This window comes from Colobus angolensis, unplaced genomic scaffold, assembly GCF_000951035.1.
Source record: "Colobus angolensis palliatus isolate OR3802 unplaced genomic scaffold, Cang.pa_1.0 Scaffold10, whole genome shotgun sequence".
NCBI lineage: Eukaryota > Metazoa > Chordata > Mammalia > Primates > Cercopithecidae > Colobus > Colobus angolensis.
Genome location: NW_012110919.1, coordinates 8,079,606 through 8,107,266, shown reverse-complemented (window position 1 = coordinate 8,107,266; position 27,661 = coordinate 8,079,606). Strand labels below are relative to the sequence as shown.

Sequence of the window (27,661 nt, the reverse complement as noted above, 5' to 3'; positions counted from 1 at the left end):
ATATGAGGAAATAGAGGTTAAGTAACTTAAGTCACAAGTTTAATAAATGGTAGATTCAGAAGTTAAACCTGGGACCATAAGACTGCAAAGACTGTCCCAAACCATTCTGCTATACAGTCAAGAGCCATAATACAGTGTAAAGGGCCAAATGGAAACCTCCACTCCTCTGTCCCCACTGATGCTACAGCCTCATCAAATCTTACTGGCCTTGGAACAGTCCTGTCATTTTTGTCCCTGCCTCTGTGCCAATGTACATACTGTATCCTCAGTTCTGTATAATAGTTTAATGAACAATAGATGCCAAATGTTGGAAGCCTTGCTAATATATGAATTATATAAACATATACAGATTTCCAAAAGTAGCCATCACGACAAAGAATATTTCTAGAAACAAAGAGAAATATTTCATAATGATAAAATGGTAAATAAAACCACAAGCCATTATCAATTTTAAGTGTATATGTGAACATAAGAGAATTTTGAAGCATATGAAGAACAAGTACCAAAGCTGAAAGGGGAAAAAGGCATACCCATAGTCATTGTTGGAGACACTGACAGAATTTTCTCAGTAATTCACAGAACATCCAGATAAGAAAAAAAATCAGAAAAGATGTAGAAGATCTGTACACTACCAACTATTTTAACTGACATTTGTAGAATACTAGAGCCAATTACTTCAGGATAAATATTCTTTTCAAATTCACATGAAGATGGAGTATATATTGGGCTGTAAAGCAAGTCAATAGATGTTTAACAGAATAAATCTTACAGAGCATGCTCTCTGATCACAACAGTATTAAATATAAACTAAAAAGCAATAACACATCTAGAGAAGCCCCAAACGTGAAATAAAACAACCTTACTTCTAGTAGCCCATAGGTGAAGGAAAAAATCAAATCACAAATATTAATAATAATAGAAAATATTTGAACTGAGTGATAAGTAAATGCAACAATAAAAACTCATGGAAACAGCTAAATCAGTGCTTATATTATGAAATCAGTGTTTATATTATGAAAAAAAGTCCAAAATCAATTATCTATGCTGTGTGTTAAGAAACTTAGAGAGAAAATTAAACACCAAGTAAAGATTAGAGTACAGAACAATGAAATTGAAAAAAGATGAATAGAGAAAAATCAATGAAACCAAAAGCTGGTTTTTGAAGTGATTAATAAAATTGAGAAATCTCTAGCTAGACTTATCAAGAAGCAAGAGAAAACACAAATTACCAATATCAAGATTGAAAGAGAAGCCATCAATACAAATCCAAAAGATATTTACAAAAATAAGGGAATAGGATAAACAACTACATGTTAATAAATTTGGTCACAACTAAAATAATTGAATACCTTGAAAGACGAATATTAAAACTGACACAAGAAGAAATAGATAATATGATAGCCCTATATGTACCATAAAAATTGAATCCAAAATTAAGAAAGCCATCTCACAAAGGAACCCCAGGATCAGATGGCTTTACGGTTGAATTCTATCAAACACATGAAGAAATAATACAACATTTTAGGAAAACAGAAAATAAGAGAATATTTGCTAAATCCATTTTTTAGAGGCAATGTTACTCTGATACTAAACCAGAAAAAGACATCACAAGAAATAACCATAACTCATATCCCTTATGCATGGAGACAAAATTATATAGATACACATATATATGCAAAATAAATCCAATAATTTATAAAAAGGATTATGATCAAGTGAGATTTATTGGAGAAATCCAAGATTGGTTTAACACTCAAAAATCCATTAACATAATTCACCATATTAACAAAATGAGGGAGAAAGCCCATATAATTATATCAATAGATGAAGCAAAAACATTTTTCTAAAATTTAACATCTACCCATGATTTTAAATGCTCGACAAACTGAAAAAAATGAAGGAAGGAAACATCCTAAACTGGTTCAAGGGCCTCTACAAAAAGCCTGCAGAGAGCACCTTAGTTAATAATGAAAAACTGAATGTCTTCTCCTAAGATTAACACAAGAATACCCAGTCTTACTAGTGATAAGTACAGTACTCCTAGTCAACATTCTTCTGGAGGCCCTAGGCAGTGCAATAAGACAAGAAGATGAAAAGAAAGAGAAGAGGAAATAGGATGAGGAGAAAGGAGGAGGAGAAGGGAGAGAAGAAAAAAACACAAGTATACATAATGGAAGGGAAGAAGTAAAACTCTCTTTATTGCAGACAGCATGATTGTGTACTGTAAAATCATAAGGAATCCAGAAAAAAACTCCTAGAGCTATGTGAACTCAGCAAGGCCTATGCAAGGTCAATATACAAAAACAGAATTCTATATACTGGCAACAAACAATCAGAAAAATAAAAATTACAATTTCATTTCCAACAACATCCAAAAGTATGAACTATTTACACATAAATGTACTAAACTATATTCAATAATTGTACATTGAAAACTACACAACATTACTGAGGGAAGTTAAAGACCTAAATAATGAAGAGCTGTATCATGTTCATGAGATAGAAGACTCAATACTATTAAGATATCAGGTTTAAATAATGCAATTTGTTGTTTGCATATTATGCACCAATAATTTTATTTTTAAAAAGATCTCAGGAACAAACAGTTCCTAATTATTAAGAAATAAAGTGATGTTCTTCACTTGTAAGAGAAAAACAAAGTCTTAAAAAGAAAGACACAACAAAACAAAAATTTTCAAATTTAATAACACTGGCTTGAAAGCGCTTAAATATTCTCAAAAAAAAGTTACTAAACAAGTTTCAAATATCAGAATGGCTTTTTCACAACGGGTTTCCTGCCAGAACATAGGTGTTGTGAAAACCACTCCTAAAGGCTAAAATGGGAAAGGAAAACACTCATATCAACATCGTTGTCATTGGACACATAGGTTTGGGCAAGTCCACCACCACGGATCATCTGATCAACAAATGTGGTAGCATCAACAAAAGAACCATCGAAAAATCTGAGAAGGAAGCTGCTGAGACGGAAAAGGGCTCTTTCCCATGCCTGGGTCTTGGATAAACTGAAAGCAGAGACTGAACTTCGTATCACCATTGGTATCTCCCCATGGAAATTTGATGTCTCAGGACACAGAGATTTTTATCATAAACATGAATCCAGGCACATCTCAGACTGACTTTCCTGTTCTGATTGTTGCCGCTGACATTGGTGAATTTGAAGCTGGCATCGCGAAGAATGGGCAGACCCATGAGCATGGTGTTCTTGCTTGTACACTGGGTATGAAGCAACCAATTGTTGTTGTTAACAAAATGAATTCCACTGAGCCACCCTATGGCCAGAAGAGGAAATTGCAAAAAACGACAGCACTTATATTAAGCAAACTGGCTACAACCTGAACACAGCAACATTGGTGCCAATTTCTGGTTGAAATAGTGACAACATGCTCGAGCCACATGCTAACATGCATTGGTTCAAGGGATGGAAATTCACCTATAAAGATGGCAATGCCAGTGGAACCATGCTGCTTGACACTCTGGACTGCATCCTACCGCCAACTCATCCAACTAATAAGCCCTTGGGTCTACCTCTCCAGTATGTCTGCAAAACTGATGCTAGTGGTACTGTGCTTGTGGGCCGAGTGGAGACTGGTGTTCTCAAATCCAATATGGTGGTCACCCTTGCTCCAGTAAATATTATAACTGAAGTAAAATTTGTTGAAATGCTCCATGGACCAGGTGTGGTGACTCATGCCTGTAATCCCAGCACTTGGGAGGCCGAGGAGGGCAGATCACATAAGGCCAGGAGTTTGAGACCAGCCTGGCCAACATGGTGAAACCCTGACACTACTAAAAATACAAAAATTAGCCAGACATGGTGGTGCATGCCTGTAATCCCAGCTACTTGGGAGGCTGAAGTGGGAGGATCACTCGAGCCCAGGAAGCAGAGGTTGCAGTGAGCCAAGATTGCACCACTGCACTCCAGCCTGGGCGACAGAATGAGACTCCATCTCAAAAAAAGAAAAAAAGAAATGTACCATGAAGCTTTGAGTGAAGCTCTTCCTGGGGACAATGTGGGCTTCAATGTCAAGAATGTGTCTGTCAAAGATGTTTGTTGTGGCAAAGTTGCTAGTGACAGCAAAAATGACCCACCAATGGAAGCTGGCTTCATTGCTCAGGTGATTATCCTGAGCCATCCAGGCCATATTGGCGCTGACCATGCCCCTCTAATGAATTGTCACACAGTTCACATTGCTTGCAAGTTTGCTGAGCTGAAGGAAAAGGTCGATTGCTGTTATGGTAATAAGCTGGAAGATAGCCCTAAATTCTTGAAATCTGATGATGTTGCCATTGTTGGTATGGTTCCTGGAAAACCCATGTGTGTCGAGAATTTCTTGGACTATCCTCCTCTGGGTCGTTTTGCTGTTTATGATATGAGACAGACATTTGCTGTGGATGTCATCAAAATAGTGGACCAGAAGGATGCTGGAGCTGTCAAGGTTACCAACTTTGCCCAGAAACCTCAGAAGGCTAAATGAATATTATCTGTAAGACCTGCCACTCCAGTCTTAATCAGTGGTGGAAGAACAGTGTCAGAACTGTTTGTTTCAATTGGCCATTTAAGTTTAATAGTAGAAGACTGGTTAATGATAACAATGCATTGCAAAACCTTCAGAAGGAAAGGAGAATGTTTTGTGGACCATATTTGGGTTTGTGTGTGGTTTTTTTTGTTGTTGTTTCTTCTATTTTTGTGCGTGTGGCAGTTTTAAGACATTAGTTTTTAAAATCAGTACTTTTTAATGGAAACAACTTGACTAAAAAGCTGTCACAGAATTTTAAGACCCATTAAAACAAAGTTTAATGAGGAAAAAAAAGAATAAGAATGACTTCCATTCTTAACAGTAACACTAGAATTTACGAGACGGTAGAACAATACTTCTATATTTCTGAGCAAAAATGATTACTACTCTAAAATTCTCTAGCTGTCTTATCATTCAAGTGTCAAGAAGGAATAAAAACATTTTCAGACATGTAAAGCCTCAACAAATTTTCCTTCCGTGTACCTTATCAAGGAGCTACTTGAGGCCAGGAGCTATGGTTCATACCTGTACTCCCCACCACTCAGGAGGCTGAGGTGGGAGAATTGCTGGAGCCCAGGAGTTTGAGACCAGTCTGGGCAACATGGTGAGACCACATCTCTAAAAAAAGAAGCAAAGAAGCTGCCTGAGGAACTGATACACTGAAACAAAGGAGTGAACCAAAACAGAGGAAGACAGGACCTACGGTCTCAGAAAGGTGAAGAAAAATCCCAGGATGACAGGTGAGCACTGGGCCCAAAGAGCAACCAGGGCAAGTAGCAGGTCGAAAGATTCTAGTAGTGCTATCATCAGGAAGAGTCACACACACACACACACACTTCACATGTCTAATTGTATTAGAAGAAGTTACAGGACTGGGAAACAGTAGACTAGAAGCTTAATTCATGACAGACACAGAAAACTAGAAAACCAACCAATTAACCAAATGACAATAAATAAATAAATAAATAAAACCACCACTAGGGAAACAAAAAGTTGTGCAAGAAAGGAAAAGTGGTAATAACAACCATAATATACCACATAACCTGGTGTGAATACTATTTACATAGCCATTAAAATGTGAACCTGCAATGTTAATTTAACCAAAATTATGACACAGCTATAATGGGTTGGTAGGGATATGGGCAGTGTGTATATGTGTGTAGTTCAGGTGGAGGAGGGTGCAGAGAGAAGTGATTCTTCATCTTCTATGAGGGAAAGTCAATAGGTAAAACCTAAAATTGAAAAAAAAATCACAAATTAAGTTATTAGAGAGATGGAGATGAATACCAAAAGATGTCAAAGAGAAATACGTAAAACTACAGGGCTTTAAAACATAAAGTTGTTTTTTAAAAAAGCAATCCCTTGTTCCTACTTATCACCAACCACTTAACACTCCCCTAGACATCAGTTTTACCTTCGCTGTGTCCTGTTGTTTGTCGTTACTGTTCTGTCAACACACATTTGTGGACTGGCTCCTGACACACTGTGCTGATTATTGAGGTGACCAACATGAACAGCATCCCTAACTTGGAGAAGCTCAGATTATACCAAGGTAACAAATACTAGTGATACAAAGTTGCCAGTGCTATATTTATCAGAGGCTGGGAAGTGATGGTGGAGGAAGAAATTAGTTCTAGGGTTAGCTTCAAACGGAAGCAAGATGATACATTCGAGACATCAAGGTTTTTAGGTACTGTTAGAGGTCCTATTGTGGGAACAGCTGCATCCCTTTCCCCTCCCCCTCTTTCCCACAGCCTCTGCTACCCATTGCTTAGGGAGCCTGCTGTCCCACATGGTTCTTCCTTGCATATTCTTCCCTTGAACGTTCCCATGGCTCCCTCTGGCACTTCGTTCAGGTTTGTGCTCAAATAGCACCTCTTGAAAGATGCTTTTCCATGGATGCCCTTATCTAAAATATCCCTCACACCCCATCACACTTTTTCTCCTTGCCCTATCCTAATGTATTTGTCTTCAAAGCACATATCAACAGGTCATTATGCATTGCTTTACTTGTGTGGTTTGTTTAGTTTCTTCACTGGAATGAAGGTGCCACTAGAACAGGAATTTTGTCCTATTTGGTTGCCACTAGCACAGGAATTTTGTCCTGTTTGGTTGCCACTATCCCTGTGCTTAGAACAGTGCCTGACATGTAGTAGGCACTCAACACCTATTAACTAAATGAGTAAATGGATAAAGAATGAATGCCTCCAGTCCAAATCTCTCACCTGAATGCAGACCACGTACTCACCTGCCACCATCTTCCCTCTACCAAGCCATTTCCCGTTCCATAACCTCTCATAGCTTCCCAAGGGCTCAAGCCAGACATTTGTGAGTCAATTCTGACTTTTTCCCCTTCCTTCCTTCTCACAAACATCCAAATAGGCAATCACTAAACCCAGTCCATGTTATTGTTGAGTTCTTCCAAATCTGTCTGCTGCTCAGCATCCCTACTGCGCTTACCTTGATTTAGGTTATCCTCATGACCAAATAGTTGAACCAGCCTCTTCCTAACCTTATTTCCAGTCTCCAGTCTTTCATCCCTCCAGCTCTCCTCCAAACTCCTACCGTAATGATCTCCATAAAATGCAAATCTGATCTCATGACCACTGTTCTTAAAACATATGCCCTCAGAATAAAGTTCGAACTCCTTTGCATGGCCCCCGTAGGCCCTGTGCCACTACCTGGTGCTGACTCCTGTAAATCTTCTCTGACCGCCTGGCCAGTCACACTCACCACACACACCATGTACCACCCTGCTTAGCTTTGGCCCTTGCTACGCCCTCTGCTTAGAACATCTCCTCCTGTCTCTTAACAGTTGGACCAGATAGCAAGGGCTCTGGGGAAATTTTCTTCCCTGATGGATGCTACCAGGGCATCCTGTGCCCACCCCTGTACACTGTAAACCATGTGTCCACTTGATGGCTTCCTGCACTGAACTCTAAGCTCCAGAAACGTAGTGCGTGCCTATGAAAAATTAGTATTTGTGTCCCCAGTTCCTAGCATGATGCCTGACACAAAGGAGATACTTAATGAATGTCTGATGAATGAATGAATGGAGGCATGAATCTGTTTTTAGAATTTAGCAGTGAAGTAGAAAATGGATTGCCAGTGGGGAGTCTGAAAGCACACGGACTAGTTAAGAGGTAATTGACATATTCTAGACAAGATGAAGAGGGCCTGGACTCAGGCAGAGGCAATGGGAGTCGAAATGAGGAAGCAGAATCAAGAGACTTTTGTTAAAAAAAAAAAAAAAGATATTTTATGAGCAAATGCAATTGACTGAGCACTGTGTATTTTCTGAAGAATGGTTCCAGTGTTTTAAATTTAGACAAAGGGCCGGAAAGCCAGTCGTACCCATGAGAAGCAATCAATCAACAAACTTCATCAAAGTGAGAAGAGGTGATTGAAGTAGACAAAGAGGTTAGGGAAGCACACAGAGTTTCTGATACAGAAATAAAAGAGAGTGTTTTAACTGCTGAAGAATCAAGAGACTGACAAGGAGAGTGAAGATTTTAGTGCCGAGGATGTAATAACTGGAAAAGTTTGCTTCAACCCTTAATATAGTAATAAAATTTGTAGACAGCCTACAATATTACACTGACTGGGAAGTTATACATTAGGCAGGCTGCCTTCCATTTTGATGAGACATATATAAAAGTAAGCAGGCAAGTTTCTGGGATTTATTGGGGAGAAATAACTAACTTCCAGGGCATGTCACAGGATCAGTGTAGCCTCATCCCATTTACATTTGACATCTCTAGAGCCATAACGTGATAGGGATGCTTAAGGGATCTCTGAAATGTGGAAAGATTCTATCATGACATCTGTGCTCATGACAAATTGCTCAGAGGAGTAGTCAAAGTGTGGGGAAGGGAAAGAAACAGCTATTTCTTAGGAATCTATTACTGCATAAGGCCTTGTGATTTTACATCCGTCTTCCACCTTCACATAGCTGACTTCAGGAAATTCTTTATAAGAATTGTTTTCTTCAAAGACAATGAAAACTTGTAAATACAGGGTTTTTTCTAAATAGGTAATGAATACATGTTGCAAAACGTTTAATCAATACAAAAAAGTAGAGTTAAAAATAAATCTTCTCCAGCCCCTGATGGTGAAGCACAATTTCCTCTCTCTAGAACAATAACTAAAAACAATTTTTGTGCATCTTCCAAGAATATTCTATGCATAAGTACAATTTACATAATTCATTCAAAATTCATTTAATATACGCTGAACACCAACATTAACTCACTACACATCTATTCCATGCTTTATTTTTTTTTTAACTGAATGATATCTAGCGGAAAGCTCCCCATCTTAGGGCAGACTGGTCTCATTCTTTTTTCAGTCCACATAATATTCTATTGTCTGAATGTATCATATTTTATTTAGCAAAGACTCTATTGATGAATACTAAATATTTTTTCAGATGTTCTTTATACATACATAATTTCTTATGTATGTAAGTAGAACTGTATATGCTAACAAGGTTCAAAAGGAATATAATGTGAACAACATATGTAAGTTTCAATGTTCTAGCAGCCACGTTTTTAAAAGTAAAAGAAATAAGTAAAATTAATCTTAATAGCATATTATATTTAACTCATTATATCCAAAATATGTCATTTCCAACATGCAATCAATTAAAAAATGAAATATTTTACATTATTTTACTTATACTAAGGCTTTAAAATTCAGTGTGTGTTTTACACTTAAATGACATGTCATTTCAGGTACGCCACATTTCAAGTGCTCAGTAAGCAAATGTGGTCACCGGCTGCTATACCAGAGAGCACAGGTGTGTACATTCCCAGATGGGAAATTGCTCAGAGGAGTAGTATATGGTTACATTGTTATTTAAAAAATTGCTGTTGTCAAATTGCTTTTCAGAAAAAGTTGTACCAATTTACACTTCCCTTAATAATATGCTTACTTCCCCTAACATTTAGGAGTTAGGTGAAAATAGTCTATTATTGAGTTTTACTTTGCATTTATGTTATATTTATGTTACATTACAAGTGAGGTTGAGCATTTTTTTTTTTTTTCCCCTTTGAGACAGAGTCTCTCTCTGTCACCCAGGCTGGAGGGCAGCGATGTTATCTTGGCTCACTACAAGCTCTGCCTCCCGGGTTCATGCCATTCTCCTGCCTCAGCCTCCCTAGTAGCTGGGACTACAGGTGCCCACCACCACGCCTGGCTATTTTTTTTTTTTTGTACTTTTAGTATAAACGGGGTTTCACCATGTTAGCCAGGATGGTCTTGATCTCCTGACCTCGTGATCCACCCACCTTGGCCTCCCAAAGTGTTGGGATTACAGGTGTGAGCCACTGCACCTAAGCCGAAGTTGAGCATCTTTTTATATGTTTACAAGCTATTTGTATTTCATTTTCTATGGAGTATTTTTATGTCTTCTGTCCATGTTTTCAATAAATTGGTCATTTTCTTCATCGATATATGAGAGAATAAAAGTAATTTATCTGTCATAAATGCTACAAAAATGTTTTCCAGTTTACCCTCTTATGGCTTTGGTTATGCATTATTTTGTCATGCAAAAATGTTTACATTTTATGCAGTCAAAATAGCGATATTTTATGGCTTCTAGGTCTTGTCATGTTTATAGAGGACTTCCTCTCTCTAAGATCATTAGAAAGTCTTTTGCATGACTTTCTTCTGATCCTCATAATAAAGTTATGAAGCTGATGTCATTATTTTTCATTTTGCAGATGAAAGAGTAGATTCTTAGAGATATTAAATAAGCTGCCTGAAGGGACTCAGCTAATAAACAGTAGAGCTAGGATTCAAATACATTTTGTCAAATTCTAAAGATTGTGTACTCTTTTGGCTACTCTATAATCAATGTAACCTATGTTAGGTGTCTTATTATTGTCCACTTTTTAAAATTCCTTGTATTATATTAAATGTATCATTGCTATTAATAACTAAAACGGTGCATTAATACTGACACTATATTCCCACAAAACTCTATGTATTCGAAATGAGGAGTTTGGGCATTCCTGTGGCAGGAGGGTGACGGGTTTATCTTGGGTAGAAGAAGCCAAGGATATGGAACAGGATTGCAGCAATCAGGGAAGCCTAAATGGGCTTGAGGACATTCACTCAGTGTCTTAAAAGAAAGGTAGAAATTAGACATGGAGAGAAAACAAAAAAATAAAAAACTGTATTAGTCTGTTTTCACATTGCTGATAAAGACATACCTGAAACTGGGAACAAAAACAGGTTTAATTGGACTTACAGTTTTGCATGGCTGAGGAGGCCTCAGAATCATGGCAGGAGGAGAAAGGCACTTCTTACATGGCAGTGGCAAGAGAAAATAAGAAAGAAGTGAAAGTGGAAACCCCTGATAAACCCTTCATATCTTGTGATACTTATTCATTATCACAAGAATAACTCAAGAAAGACCGGCCCCTATGATTCAATTACCTCCCCCTGGGTCCCTCCCACAACATGTGAGAATTCTAGGAGATACAATTCAAGTTAAGATTTGAGTGGGGACACAACCAAACCATATCATTCCACCCTGACCCCTCCAGATCTCATGTCCTCACATTTCAAAACCAATCGTGCCTTCCCAATAGTCCCCCAAAGTCTTAACTCAATTCAGCATTAACCCAAAAGTCCATGGTCCACAGTTTCATCTGAGACAAGGCAAGTACCTTCTGCCTATGAGCCTGTAAAATTAAAAGCAAACTAGTTACTTCCTAGATACAATGGGGGTCCTGGTATTGGGTAAATACAGCCATTCCAAATGGGAGAAATTGGCCAAAACAAAGGGGTTACAGGGCCCATGAAAGCCCGAAATCCAGCAGGGCAATCAAATTTTAAAGCTCCAAAATGATCTCCTTTGACTCCAGGTCTCATATCCAGGTCATACTAATGCAAGAGGTGGGCTCCCAGGGTCTTGGGCAGCTCCGCCCCTGTGGCTTTGCAGGGTACAGCCTCCTCCCTCCCAGTTGCTTTCACAGGCTGGCATTGAGTGTCTGTGGCTTTTCCAGGTGCACAGTGCAAGCTGTCAATGGATCTACCATTCTGAGGTCTGGAGGATGATGGCCCTCTTCTCACAGCTCCACTAAGCAGTGCCCCAGTAGGGACTCTGCATGGGAGGTCCAACCCCACATTTCCCTTCCACACTGCCCTAGCAGAGGTTCTCCATGAGGGCCCCACCCTTGCAGCAAACTTTTGCCTGGTCATCGAGGTGTTTCCATACATCTTTTGAAATCTAGGTGGAGGTTCCCAAACCTCAATTCTTGACTTCTGTGCACCCACAGGTTCAACACCACGTGAAAACAGCCAAGGCTTGGGGCTTTCACCCTCTAAAGCCACAGCCTGAGCTATATGTTGGCCCCTTTCAGTCATGGCTGAAATAGCTGGGACATAGGGCACCAAGTCCCTAGGCTGCATACAGCACAGAGACCCTGGACCCAGCCTATGAAACCACTTTTTCCTCCTGGGCCTCTGGGCCTGTGATAGTAGGGCCTGCTGTGAAGGTTTCTGACATGGCCTGGAGACATCTTCCCAAAGATCTTGGAGATTAACATTAGGGTCCTTGCTACTTATGCAAATTTCTGCAGCTGGTTTGAATTTCTTCCCAGAAAATGGGTTTTTCCTTTCTATTGCATAGTCAGGTTGCAAATTTTCCAAACTTTTATGCTCTGCTTCCCTTATAAAACTGAATGCCTTTAACAGAGCCCAAGTCACTTCTTGAATGCTTTGCTGCTTAGAAACTTCTTCCACCAAATACCCTAAATCATCTTTCTCAAGTTCAAAGTTCCACAGATCTCTAGGGAGGACAGGGGCAAAATGCTGCCAGTCTCTTTGCTGAAACATAACAAGAGTTACCTTTACTCTAGTTTCCAAAAAGTTCCTCATCTCCATCTAAGACCACCTGAGCCTAGACTTTATTGTCCATATTGCTATCAGCACTTTGGGCAAAGCCATTCAACAAGTCTCTAGGAAGTTCCAAACTTTCGCACATTTTCCTGTCTTCTTCTGAGCCCTCCAAAGTGATCCAACCTCTGCTGTTACCCAGTTCCAAAGTCGCTTCCACATTTTTGAGTATCTTTTCAGCAACACCCCACTCTACTGGTACCAATTTATTGTATTAGTCTGTTTTCATGCTGCTTATAAAGAGATACCCAAGACTGGGAAGAAAAAGAGGTTTAATTGGACTTACAGCTCCACATGGCTGGGGAGGCCTCAGAATCATGACAGGAGGAGAAAGGCACTTCTTACATGGTGGTAGCAAGAGAAAATGAGAAAAAAGCAAAAGCAGAAACCCCTGATAAACCCATCAGATCTCATGAGACTTGTTCACTATCACAAGAATAGCACGGGAAAGACTGGCCCTCATGACTCAATTACCTCCCCACTCAGTCCCTCCCCCAACACGTGGGAATTCTGAGAGTTACAATTCAAGTTGAGATTTGTGTGGGGACACAGCCAAATCCCATCAAAAACCATAGAGAATGAACAGAAAACATACAAGAGTTCAGTTTATTGGGCTGAAAGGGAGGACAAGTAACAAGTTTCAGTAAGAATGGAAAGAACCTAGACTTCCAGACCAAAGGGTTTAGACATTTTTACGTGAGTACCCCGAAGTTACTGACAAGTTTTGAAAAAGATAGTGACATGATTGGAATTACGCTTCATGAAGATTAGTCTGGCTGGACTATGCAAAAGCTCCTGGAAAGAAAGGGAGGGAATGAGAGAAAGGCAGGAAAATGGAGCAGATCATTAGGGCCCTAAAGAGGAAAAACAATCCATTTCCTTATAGCATGACATGATTGTGTTTCATTATTGTCATTTACTTTTTCCACCAAACTTCATTACAAACAACAACTTGGATTGTTTTCAAAACTTAAATTTGTCTAAAAATATGAACTTTTACCCTTTCAAGCCGAGGCAAATTCAAAAGAGAATCTTCCAAAATGTCTTGTTCAGTAACATCCTTGCTAGGATAGATGTACAGCCTCCCAAAGTGAATATCTTAGCAAGTCTCCTGTTTTTATTTTATTCTTTTAAAAAATGAGTCACTTGATAATCTTATCTGATACCAAAAACAAAGTTAAATTATCATAAGGGAGAAGAAATTCTACCTTTCTTATGTGTGGCTTGTAGGAAATGCATACACATCTCAATACATATGCTTAGTTACTTTAGGGGTACACTAGCAGCTCAGTATCTGGAGAGCTTAGGGTCTATGAATGCTGCAGCTTCCCCTGCCAAACAGAGAAAAGCTTAGGTTCAGTTCCCCTTCTGGGAGTAGGGGTACATGGGTTCCTGATCCCAGCTAGCTTGGTATCCAGGTATCTTAGAATAAATACCCAGGGTCATTTGTGGGCAATCCTGCTCCTTGTGTCAGTATTTTCATCCTCTGCTCAACCTCTAAATGTCTGTATTGCCTGTGGTTCTGCCCTCAGCCCTCTGGATTTTCATGCTACACCTTTTTTTTTTTTTTTCTGTGAACAAAAACATCAAAACCCATGGCTTTAATAACTGTTTCCACTCTATTGATTCTAAATCAGACATCCTACAGGCACCTCAAGCCTAAAGAAGCTACTGTAAACTCACTGTATTTGATACCTAATCTGTTCCTCCCACTACTGCATTTTTTACCTCAACCATCTGTCCCATCACTCATTCAAAAGACAGAACCAGAATCCCAAGAATCATTTTTAGAGTCCTCCTCTAGTATTTTCTCTCTCCCTCCACATTCCATCAATGACTAGATCACATAGATTTTACTTTTTAAGTATCCTTTAAGTCAGTTTCTACTTTTTACCTTAACCTACGCAACCTTAGTTGAGACTATCACTTATTTTAGTCTGGACTAGGACTATTGCCTCCCAGTAATACCTCCTGGTCTGTCTCTCTAATATATGCTCCATACTATTGCCAGAAGGAGTTACCTATAGAGGAAATCTGGTCATGTCACTCATTCCTGAACATGCTTCAACAGCTCCTAATCATTTTTAGGAGAAAGTTCCACACAGTCATTCATTCAATTTTGAAATATTCATTAATCAATTGCACTGTCCCAAGTGCTGTGGGAGATGCCACAGTTAGAGAAGAAAAAAAAAAAAATCCATGGTTTTTACCTTAAAAAGCTCCTCGTTATGTTTATGTGGAATTAGGTTTCAGATTCTTTGGAGAAAGTTGTGAAACAGTGGAGACTTTACTGAAATTGGCAACACAAATGCTAGGATTCAAGCTTTCTTCACCCTTCCTAATTCTCCAGAAAAAAACAGCATCAAATCGATGATCCATGGGGTCCCACTCTGAGTTCTTTGCCTACTGAAGATCTACTCTTACTTTTACTCATTCTGTTTGAATTGTGATGAGGATTTTCTCAGAAAGATTAAAGGAGGACCTAGTGCAAAAGTATCTTTAGCATTTCCTGTAGCTACTGATTGATATTATCACTCAAGGAGACTTAAACATCATTCCTCTGAATTCCCATACCTCGATGGCTGCTTTGCCTTGTCGGTATCCACAATGATTCACCTTTGGGTCAGATAGCTGTCCTGTGCTTTCTAAACATAAAATAAAAGATGCTGTACATCACTTGGTTTCTAATAACATGCCACAGCTTTGATGCAACATTATGAGGTTATAGTATCTAATTGGTTTGGTGCGTGTTTCCTGTCTACTACCGTAATAAAGACTGCATTAGGTTTGCTTTATGTGTATGACTTGACTTTAAATAAGAACAGCCGAACTCATTTTAAACTAGAGAAAAGGTAGGAATTATGTTTGAGGGAATAACCCTTTATGTGATGAACTAATGAATATTTTTTTCTTTCTAATTTTCTTTTTTGAGACGGAGTCTCGCTCTGTAGCCCAGGCTGGAGTGCAGTGGCGCGATCTCGGCTCACTGCAAGCTCCGCCTCCCGGGTTCACACCATTCTCCTGCTTCAGCCTCCCGAGTAGCTGGGACTACAGGTGCCCGCCACCACACCCGGCTAATTTTTTGTATATTTTTTAGTAGAGACGGGGTTTCACCATGTTAGCCAGGATGGTCTCTATCTCCTGACCCTGTGATCTGCCCGCCTTGGCCTCCCAAAGTGTTGGAATTACAGATGTGAGCCACCGCGCCCAGCCACTTTCTAATTTTCATGAGTCTAGACACATCTTTTGTGAGGAAAAAAATGCTTTCTAACTGTTAATTTGACAGCTGGAAATTTTTACTCTGGTTCACTTGGACGTTAATCACTGTTTAGCTTGTGAGGAGGGAGAGAATTGTCTCAGGGAAACTATTTTTGAAGGCTGAGTAATAATGGTCTGAGTGACTCATGATGCAGGAAGGTATGCATTAAACAGATTGTTGAAACAGAAAAAAAAAGTTGTTTGATGTACTTCCTCCCCTCTGCCAAAGTGTAGACAAGAAAAGGGATTCTTGAGTGCTAGTAAAATTCTGTTTTTTTCATCTGGGTGCTGGTTATAGAGTTCAATTTTAATAAATTCATTAAGCCATGCACTTAGGATTTGTGCAGTTTTCTTCACATGTTCTACTTCAGTACTTTTTAAAAACTATAGCACTCCCTCTTCATCTGGAGGATGAATAGACCTATGTGTGTATATACACACAGGCACACACACATGCTTCCCCTTCATGCAAAGGGTTTATATTTCTAAAAGCAGCTTTTTGTTTTATTATATATTTTTAAATTTTAATAGAACAAGGTCTCACTATGTTGCTCAGGCTTGTCTCAAACTCCTGGACTCAAGCAATCCTCCCGCCTCAGCTTCCCAAAGTGCTGGGATTACAGTCATGAGCCACTGTGCCTAGACTTATCTTCTATTAGACTATAAATTTTCTCTTTTTCATTAGACTTTAGGGCAAATGTCTTATTTAGTTTGTACTCTCTGTTGGAGCTTGCACATAGAAAATACTTCATAAATATAGGCTGAATGAGTGAGCAAAAGAACATATAAGTCAGGGATTCCCAACTCCCAGGCTGTGGACTGGTATTGGTCCATGGCCTGTTAGGAACCAGGCTGCATAGCAGGAGGTGAGTGGAAGAGGAGTAAGCATTTCCACCTGAGCTCCATTTCCTGTCAGATCCATGGCATTAGATTCTCAGAGGAGCATGAACCCTACTGTGAACTGTGCATGCGAGGAATCCAGGTTGCGCACTCCTTATGAGGATCTAATGCCTGATGATCTGAGGTGGAACAGTCTCATTCTGAAACCATCCCCACCCTGGTCTGTGGAAAAATAGTCTTCCACAAAACTGGTTCCTGGTGCCAAAAACACTGGGGTCCGCTGATGTAAATGACAAAACTAAACACATTAGAAATAGATTTTAGTGACTCAGAATAGAAATATAGTAAATTAGTATTCTCTACATTGTAAATGATAAATTATGTCCGTGTCTATCTTAGTTGTTGGCCAGGTTCAATAGGCAGTTTGAATTTCATAATCCTGATTAAATATTTTTATTTTTTATTTTATTATTTATTTTTATTTTTATTTTTATTTTATTATTATTTTTTGAGATGGAGTCTTGCTCTGTCACCCAGGCTGGAGTACAGTGTTGCAATCTCAGCTCACTACAACCTCTGCCTCCAGGTTCAAGCAACTCTCCTGCCTCAGCCTCCGGAGTAGCTGGGATTATAGGTGTGTGCCACCACCACACCCGGCTAATTTTTGTATTTTTGGTACAGATGGGGTTTCAACATGTTGGATAGGCTGGTCTCAAACTCCTGACCTTGTGATCTGCCTGCCTTGGCCTCCCAAAGTGCTGGAATTACCGGCATGAGCCACTGCACCCAGCCAGTAATGCTGGTTAAGTATTAAATATAATGTTTGACCAACCAAACCAGCCTATTCCTCAATATTACCATATAAATATCAAGAAGAGTAAGGTCTCTGTGACTTAGCAATAGGCTTGAAGGAGTGTTGGAACCAAACTAGGTTAGAAGGGCTTAGTGCTGGAGTGGAGGGCACAGCACAGCATCACCCTCCATGTATGCCATGAGAGAATCTGCATGTATGTAGATTCTGCATGTATGCCATGAGAGAGACCTGATATGATATGTGTCCAGTTTAGTTAGCCTGTAAGGTTTTTTTAGTCATTGTCTTAAAATAATTGGTGCTTGTACTATTAAGGAACCAATAGAACGAGTTATGACCTTTACCATTATTTTCTATTCTATTAGGTTTTAGAAAGTCCCTCTGGAACAATGTGTATTATACCATGATTTCAAAAGTGAGGTGGGGTGATAATACATTAGTTATTCATTTATGTATAACAAGTTACTCCAAACTGTAATGGCTCAAAACAACCATAAACATTTATCTCCCATGGTTTCTGTGAGTCTAAAACTTAGGCGCAATTTTGCTGAGCAAATGAAGGTTCCAGAGAGGTTAAGTAACTTGCTCAAAGTTATACAGCTAATAAATAGTCAGGCTAGGATTTGGAACCAGTTTCTGATGACCAGCAGTGACACTGGTGGCCAGGATATCAGTTAGGAAGCTATAGCAATAGCCCAAGTAAAAAATAACTTGGGGAAATTCCAACTTATAGTACAGGTAGCAGAAGCGGACATATTTTGGCAGTTGGTTGTGAGGCCACCTTGAGAGCCAGATAACAGGGTGTCTGGCTCAAGGCACAGTGCTTTAGAAGGCTGTGTTCTGGCCACTGCTCTCCTCCCCACAGAACCAGATCCATAGGTCTAAGGGGACTGAACTGCCTGGAGCCCACACTCTGCCTTTTTTAAACTCAGGTACCTAAACTCCTGGAATTCGCTGCCCAGACTGCCACAGGATTCTTAGATTTTCCCTGTAGAGGCCAGACTTGCTCTTTGTACACACAACTCTGAGGCCTGAGGTGTGGCCAAGGGTGGCTGTTGGCCAAGGGTTTGGACAGAGTTTAACATTGGGAGAAGGGTGGGAGGTCCACATGCCTGGGTAGGCCTCACAGTGCTGGAAGGAGCCAGTGGTAAAAAGAGAAAGAAAACAGGCCACAGCTGGGGGCCATCTCTCCTCAGGTAGCCTAGTCCTCTGCAGAACACCAAGGAATGTGAGAATCTTACATTATAATCTGATCTTCTATGTCATTATGCAGTGCATTTGTCAAGTTAGGAGGACTGAATACATTTTAGTTAAAAATAATTAGAGCTTCCTTTGTAACTTTTAAGCATTTGGATATACACTTTATAGTGCCTCTTGTTTGTACCCTGGTTGATCCCATGGGATCATATTGGAGATGTATTTTTCTGACCATATTGTTGACTAGTTAATTCCCAAATTTGCACACTGTGAACTCCTAGAAATACTGAATATAACAAATATTCCTTTAAATTACAGCTAAGCTTCTAGAAAGAAAAATAAATCCCCAATGAAAGAAAGGAAGAAATAAAATTCAAGGTGGTGAGCATATGAGCTAGTACTGCAGCTTCACTGGATGAAGCTTTTGGTTTTGTTAACCTAAGAGCCTAGGTTTTAGTGTGTTGAGCCCTGGTACAACAGAGGTTGCAAGTTAGAACTGAGGTCTTTGCATAAAGCTGAGATCCTCAAGAGGCTGTAAGATAGGTAGAATAATGGCTCCCCAAAGACATCCAAATCCCAATCCCTAGAACCTGTGAATATGTTATCACACATGGCAAAAAGGAATTAAGATTACAGATGGAATGAAGGTTGCTAATCAGTTGACCAGATAATAAGGAGATTATCCTGGGTCATTCTGGTGGTCCCAATGTCATCACAAGGGTTCTCAAAAGTGAAAGGGAAAGACCAAAGAGAGTCATGGGATGTGACTCTGATGTAAAGCATCATTGTTGGGTTTGAAGATGGAATGATGTCACCAGCTAGGGAATGAGAGCTAGAGGCTGGAAAACATAAGGAAATGTATTCTCCCGTGGCATCCAGAAGGAACCAGCACTGTCAATACCTGGTTTTAGCCCAACTAGACACATTTTGGACCTGTGATCTGTAGAACTATTAGATAACAAATCTGTGGTGTTTGAAGCCAAATAGTTCATGCTAATTTATGACCACAGCAATGGGAAACTAATATAGATTTGATCCTCGCAAGAAAGGAAAGAAGAAAGAAAGAAAAGAAAAGAAAGAAAGAAAGAAAGAAAGAAAGAAAGAAAGAAAGAAAGAAAGAAAGAAAGAAAGAAAGAAAGAAAGAAAGAAAGAAAAAAGAGGAGAAAAGAAAGAGAGGGAGGAAGGAAGAAGAGAGAGGGAGAAGACAGAAGGAGGTAGGAAGAAGAGAGAGAGAGGAGGGAAAGAAGGAAGGAGGGAAGGAGGAGGAGGAAGGAAGGAAGAAAAAGAAGAAGGAAGGAAGAAAAAGAAGAAGGAAGAGGAGGCGGAGGGAGAAGAGGAGGAGAAGAACAATTCAGCATAAACCAGATTGAGCAGACACAATAAACAGCAAGATCAATATCCCAAAAGTATCATATTATAGAAAAATATGACAGAGAAAGAAAATTAGTATGTTTTAAATGATTGGCTGCATAAAATAAATAATCCAAAACACCAGACAAGATGCTGTGAGAAAAAAAAATGGGCAGATTTAGTGGAGAAGCAAATAGAAATTCCAGAAATAAAAAGTGAAGCCTTTGAAACAAAAAATTCTATGAATAGATTAAATAGCAGTGTTGATAGAATAAAAAAGAAAATCATCAAACTGAAAGATAAATTAGAAATCACTATCCAGAATGCAGCCTGACAGGGGAGAAAAGGATGGAAAATAAAAGAAGATTAAGAAACAGAGGGCTGGTGCAGTGGCTCATGTCTGTAATCCCAGCACTTTGCGAGACTGAGGCAGGTGGATCACCTGAGGTCAGGAGTTGGAGACCAGCCCTGCCAACATGGTGAAACCCTGTCTCTACTAAAAATACAAAAATTATCCAGGTGTGGTGGCACACACCTGTAATCCCAGCTACTCAGGAGGCTGAGGCAGGAGGATTACTTTACCCTGGGAGGCAGAGGTTGCCGTGAGCCGAGATCATGCCCACTGCACTCCAGCCTGGGCAACAGAGTGAAACTCTGTCTAAAAAAAAAAAAAAAAAAAGGACTAAGAAACATAAGAAACAGAGAGAATACAATGAGAAGATCCAAAACATATGTAATAAGAGTCCCCAGAAGAGAGACTAGAGTGAATGGGGGAGAAAGAATATTTGGAGAGCTTATTGTATATGTCTTAACTCCAACAACCATATCAATTAGAGACCAGTGAAGAAAATGAGATGGTAACAGTCTCTTGACATGCATGATTAAATTAAATTAAAAAACCACAAATTGAATAATTATGCTCATTCTTTTCTATACTGCATACTGTGTGTTTATTCCCTGTCAAAGTATAATTTTCAAAAGTTAAAAACATGATACTTTTTAAAACATAAAATAAATATGGGTTAAAAGTTTTATTCAGCTCATTAATTAGAGAACTTGTAAATGGCAAGGTTTATTGAAAGAGCATATTTTAAGCATAAGAATAATGATAGTAGGTTAGACAGAAAACCTACAATAAATGATAACCTTTGGGTTGTATTCACATAGCTTGCATCTCTTTGGGACAAAATTTGTTTATATTATTATTGAAAAAGAATCACTTGAATTGTCATCAGTTTTTTTACAAGCTTACCTCTGTCCTTAAAGAGATGTAAGATTTCCTATTTAATAGCAAATAAAATGTCAAACAAAAGTTTGGGAATCAGGTAGCCCCCCTTGTAATGGTTAACTTTATGTGTCAACTTGGCTAGGCTCTGGTACAAAGATATTTGGTCAAACATTAGTGTAGATGTTGCTGTGAAGGTATTTTTAGATGAGATTAACAATTAAATCAAAAGTCTTTCAGTGAAGCAGATTTTTCTACATGAGTGGATCTCATCTAATTGGTTGAAGGCCATCAAAGAAAAGACTGAGATTGCCCAGGGAAGAGGGAATTCTGCCTCCAGATTGCCTTTGGGTTTGAGTTGCAGTGTGAACTCTTCTCTGGGTCTCCGGACTGCCAATCTGCTCTGTAGATTTCAGGTTCATCACAATTGCATGAGCTAATTTTCTCTCTCTCACTCTCTCATATGTATATATATATATATATACACACACACACACACACACACACACATGCACACACACAGTTATGAATGATATAACAACATTTTGGTCAATGATGAACTGCATACACAATGATGTTTCCATAAGATTATAAGGGAGCTGAGAAATTCCTATCCCCAAGTTATATTGTAGCCATTGTAACACCATAGGGCAACACATTACTCACATGTTTGTGGTAATGTGGTGGTGCTGGTGTAAACAAATCTACTGCCCTGCCAGTAGTATAAAAGCACATGCAATTCTATACAGTGCATAATACTTCATAATGAATATGTTACTAGTTTACGTATTTACTATGGTGTCCTTTTTATTGTTATTTTAGAGTGTACACCTTCTACTAAAAAAGAAAAGTTAACTGTAAAACAGCCTCTGGTAGGTATTTCAGGAGGTATTCCAGAAGAAAGTGTTATCACAGGAGATAACAGTTCAATGCGTGTTATTGCCCCTGAAGATCTTTCAGACGAACAAGAGGAGGAGTTGGGAGACAGTGATATTGATGATCCTGATCCTGTGTAGGCCTAGAATAATGTATATGTTTGTGTCTTAGTTTTAAACAAAAGAGTTTAAAAAGTAAAAGAAAAAATTAAAAATAAAAGCTTATAGGATAAGGATACAAGGAAAGAAAATATTTTTGCACAGCTGTATAGTGTATCTGTGTTTTAATCAATGTGTTATTACAAAAGAGCCAAAAAGTTAAAAATAAAATAAGAAGTCTAAAAAGTACAAAAATTAGTCAGCTAAGGTTAATTTATTATTGAAGAAAGAAAAATATTTTTTATAAACTTAGTGTAGCCTTAGTGTACAGTGTTGATAAAGTCTATAGAAGTGTACAGTAATGTCCCAGGCCTTCACATTCACTTCCCACTCACTCAGTGACTCATCAAGAGCAAGCCCTAGTCCTGCAAATTCTGTTCATGGGAAGTGCCCTATAACAGGCATACCATTTTTTATCTTTTATATCACATTTTACTGTACCTTTTCTATGTGTATATACATTTAGATACACAAGTACTTACCATTATGTTACAATTGCCTACAGTATTCAGTACAGCAGGCTGTGCAGGTTTGTAGCCTCAGAGCAATAGGCTATACCACATAGCCTAGGTGTGTAGTAGGCTATACCATCTAGGTTTGTCTACATACACTCAGTGATGGAACTGGCTAATGATGCATTTCTCAGGATGTTCTAGGCATTGCATGACTGTATACACACTCATATCCTATTGGTTCTGTTTCTGTGGACACCACTCACTACTACATCCTTCCCTCAGCAAGTTAGACAATGCCAAGTACTAAACTGAAAGGATTTCCAGAAATCCATTTTGCCTATTTCAACACTTCAGATAATTCTTAACACCCCACGGGGTTAGAAAGGCTCCCAATAAATTCCATTTAAATATTTATTAACACTAAAATTAGCCCTTTGTTGTAATTTTGAGTCAGTCTCATAGTAACTTTAAAGAGAATTATACTTGAACTGGTAGTAAGAAATAATATGATTGGACTACTTAACTAAAATTGGTGTAGCTAATGTATAATAGGCTACTTCCATTCTATCATAAAAATTAACACAAATACCACAACCCTAGTGTGTCTTTGCAAAGATTACAACATCTTCCCTGCTCACTTACAGTCCAACCTCCCTATTGCAGCCAGTGTGATCTTAAATGCAAATCTGACCTTGTCACTCTTTGGCTTCAAATCCTTCTGTAGCTTCCAAGCCTCCTTCTCATGGTCTACTCAGTACTTTGTGAGCAGATATACCTCTACTCTCTTCTCTCACAACCCCTACACTATCACCCTAGGTTTATTCTCTAGCCAAAGTGAGCTTCCCATTTCTTGAAGTTCCAGTGCAATGAACTAAGTTTTTATGTTCTTCCAAAATTCGTATGCTGAACTCCTAACTCCCAAGGCAATGGCACTAGGAGGTGGGGCTCATGGGAAGTGATTAAGTCATAAAGGTAGAAACAACATGATCGGATTAATGCCCTTAAAAAAGAGACCCTAGAGAGCTAAGTAGTCCCTTCCACCAAGTGAGGACACAGCTAAAAGGTCCCATCTATGAACCAGAAAACAGGCTCTTACCAGACACTGAATCTGCTGCACTTTGATCTTGGACTTCCCAGCCTTCAGAACTGTGAGAAATCAATTTCTGTTGTTTACAAGCTACCCAGTTTATGGTATTTTTTCATAGCAACCTGAATAGACTAATATAAAAACCCACACTCACTTTGCCTTTAGGTCTCCAGATATACTATTCTGCAGGCTTAGGATATTTTCCTCCAGTTTCACCAGGTTATTTCTTATTTATGTATCTGGTATTGGTTTAAAAATCAGTTGTTTTAGCCCAAGTTTCCTAGACAACAGAGCCTAAGGCATGAAATCAGTGTGATGCTTTATGAAGGGGGCAGGTGTGTGTAATCTGAGGCAAGCAAGTGTGAGCAAAAATTGAAAGACTCAAGAAAGGATGTGAAACATGTTACCACACTTGCCACTGCTTCATGATGAGCCTTGAAGAGATACATAAGTTTTCTCATCAGATGTTGGGTACTCAGAACTTCTCAGGGTAACTGGACAGAGAAACCATGCCTCAGAATGTGAAGAATGGAGAAATGGAATCGATTTGCCCTGATCCTTCCTGTCTCTTGTTTCCCACTGGACAGAATTCATCCATGTGGAGTTAAATCCTTTACTCCTCAAGGCCATGCCATCTGATCCTTCCTGCAGCCTCTCAGGATACCAGATCCTACACCCAACAGTGTAGTGTGTAAGGAATCAAAATTAACACCTTGGCATAAGGATTATTTTGAGCTGAAGACATTTGATATTCAACAGATATAGAAAGAAGCCTTCCTGGAGCTTCCTTTATTTGACTGAAAGCAGAAATTTCTGAGAAATGAGGAGCTGCCATAAATCTCTCTCGTGAAAGTTTTTTTTTTTTTTTTTTTTTTTTTTTTTGAGATGGAGTCTGGCGCTCTGGCACCCAGGCTGGAGTGCAGTGGCCGGATCTCAGCTCACTGCAAGCTCCGCCTCCCGGGTTTACGCCATTGTCCTGCCTCAGCCTCCCGAGTAGCTGGGACTACAGGCGCCCACCACCTCGCCCGGCTAGTTTTTTTGTATTTTTTAGTAGAGACGGGGTTTCACCATGTTAGCCAGGATGGTCTCGATCTCCTGACCTCGTGATCCTCCCGTCTCGGCCTCCCAAAGTGCTGGGATTACAGGCTTGAGCCACGGCGCCCGGCCCTCGTGAAAGTTTTATGTCCAAGAAGAAGATGGAAAGTCAGTGCCGAGAGATGGCCCCACACAAAAAAATGTTGCTCCATGAGTTTTCCCCGTACATTTATCTTCCCACAGTTTGCCACCCTTGGAAGCCTGAAACCTTTTCCTTTGTCTTGTCACCTCTCTACAGATTTACTGCTCTTCATTAAGATACCATATATACCCACATTCTAACCATATCTATTCTGTGGGGGGCAGGCCTATACAATCATGCTCCCAAAGTCCAAGGAAGCTGAGAGGCCAACCAAAGAGGCTGACCTATCCATTTTCTCAGAAAGAAACATTTAATAAGGACTTACGAACAGAAGCCATGTCTGTGTCTTGGCCAGCTTCAAGACAAGATGGTGGATCCCTGTGCCATCACCCCCAAACCTGGAGCTTATATAGCATAGGAAAGGGGTGACTCTGAAGGGATGTGTGGGACAATTAAAATGTGATAACATTAAGGTTGTCTGACCTAAGGGCAAGGTAACACAAGGAACAATAGATAAACTAGAAATCTTAGAGGCCTTCGAGGAGCTAGGATTAATCAGAAGTGAACACAGCAGATTAGCATCCAAGATGCTTTTGCCTCCACCATCTTTCAGTGACTCATCACTGTGTTTCTCCTATATGTATTCACACTACAGGCATTCATAAATTTTGTTATTTTTCTCTTGTTACTCTGTCTTTTGTCAATCTAATTTGCAGGGCCCAAGCCCGTGGAGAACATAGGAGGAAAGGAGAATTTTTTTTTTTTTCTTTCCCTAAGTGTTCCCAAAGTGAGTGGTAAAATGTGTTGATTGGGGTCCTCTGAGAAGCAGACATCAAGACCGGATTAGAGTCCTGGCGCCGAGGCTCACGCTTATAATCTCAGCACTTTAGGAGGCCAAGGAGGGCAGATTGATTTGAGCCCAGGTGTTTGAAACCAGCCTGGGCAACATAGCAAAACTCTATCTCTACAAAAATTACAAAAGTTTAGCCTGGCATGGTGGTGCATGCCTGTAGTCCCAGGTACTTGAGAGGCTGAGATAGGAGGATCAATTGAGCCCAGGAGCTCCAGGCTGCTGCGAGCTGTGATCACGCCACTGCACTCCAGTCTGGGTGACAGAGCAAGACCCTATCTAAAAAAAAAAATACTGGATTAGATATTCAAGATATCCAAGAGATTTACTTGGTGAAACAACTACAAGGGAGAAAGGGGAAGGAACTTGAGAAAGCAGGGAATGTCAAACTGTGATAGAGACAAGGAAGGAAGTTCCCTGGGGCACTAGGCTGATAGTGAAGCCTGTGCCAAGTCACCCCACAGAAGGGTCCCACATCTCACAGATATGGGCCTGCTTTGCTATCCCTGCACCACTTAGTCCCTGGCTGGGCACAGACTGGGGAGGCGGGCATCAGCATTAACACAGTGGGGTTTCGGAATACAGAAGCTGGGGTCATGTCACTTCCATTCCCCTCAGCCTGAGATCTGAGTGGTGCATTTCCTGGTCACCACAAAGAGCTGCAGTGTCTAGGTGAGTGGCAGAGGCCAAGAGGGAGGGCCTGGCACTCTCAGGACCACTGAGTGGTGGGTCCCTGGCGTTAGCAGCACAGTCCAGGGTAAGGACTGAGAGAACCTGAGGTGGCAGGCGATTCCTCTAGGAGGCCTGCCCTCATGTATGTTAATCTTTCATCCTAAGTTAGGGGCTCTTAGTTTGTGCTGTGATTCTTCTATCAAAGTATTATTACACTTTGTTGTAATTGTGTATTTGTTAGCAGTCATTCCTGATAGTATAAGCTGTAAGGGGGTAGGGGCCATATCTGTCTTGTTCATGGTCCTCAGAAGGGGTACATCAAAGAGAGTTGAACAGATGAGAGGCAGAATCTCTGGTTTCTGTCACTCACACTTGAAAGACTGTACAATGATCTGCAAACTGTTTTATACCTAACATTCTCTGTCTTTAAAATGAGTCACCTTTAGAGGCTATGAGGTATAAGATTATAAAAACATGCGCAATGGAGTTTCTGTATTCTCAAAACTTTTACTAAGCCCCAAAGATAAGACTAGTCATTAATCACATTCGATTCCATTCCCACTCTAAAGAATGCAGAAAAAGAGCTTCTCATCACCCCCTTCCAAGACTTGCCAAAAAATGGCATACGGGCCCTCCCACCTCACTCGTTCCCGCCACCCCACACATCCTATGCAAGCAAATGAGAGCTCATTTAATAAGGGAATTTGTTGGAAGTGGAGTGCTACGGCTTTTTGTTCTTCTCTTGTCTCTCCATGGGTTGGGGGTGATGGAGAAGAGTGTTCTCTCTGCAAATTGAGGGCTCTAGAGAGTAGCACAGTAGAGATCAGAGTGCTGGCAATAGGGTAAGACTGTAGTCACTTGTCAGCTTCATCTGGGGCCATCAGGTGTGGGCAGATATATTGGGAAGAAGGATTTGTTATCTCTTTAGGTTGGGGCTATATGTGAATATGGAGTGTGTACTCCATAATTCTGAAGGTGGAAGGCTGCCCAGGGCAAGGACAGAAGGCAGTGGTGCGGGCAACCTGCACACTCAGTAATACCTCCTGGTCAGAAGGGACACCGGCTCTGAGCATCTTGAAGGCATCCCACTTAAGAGGGCAACCTTCTGGAGCGAGGTGACCCCACAGTAAGAGGCTATGGGTGTATCACAGGGCAGGGATGTAGAAGCTGAGGAGGGATTGCAGGAGATCAGCTGGAAGTGCACTCTTCCTTTCAGGAGACATGCCCATGTCCCAGCACAGTTTCAGATGGACCCAAAGATC

The 27,661-nt window shown here is 40.0% G+C and overlaps 1 pseudogene; it reads left to right on the top strand.

Moving 5' to 3' along the window:
* Positions 1-2,839: 2,839 nt before the first annotated feature.
* LOC105506238 lies at positions 2,840-4,496 on the top strand (annotated as a pseudogene).
* The last annotated feature ends 23,165 nt before the right edge of the window (positions 4,497-27,661 follow it).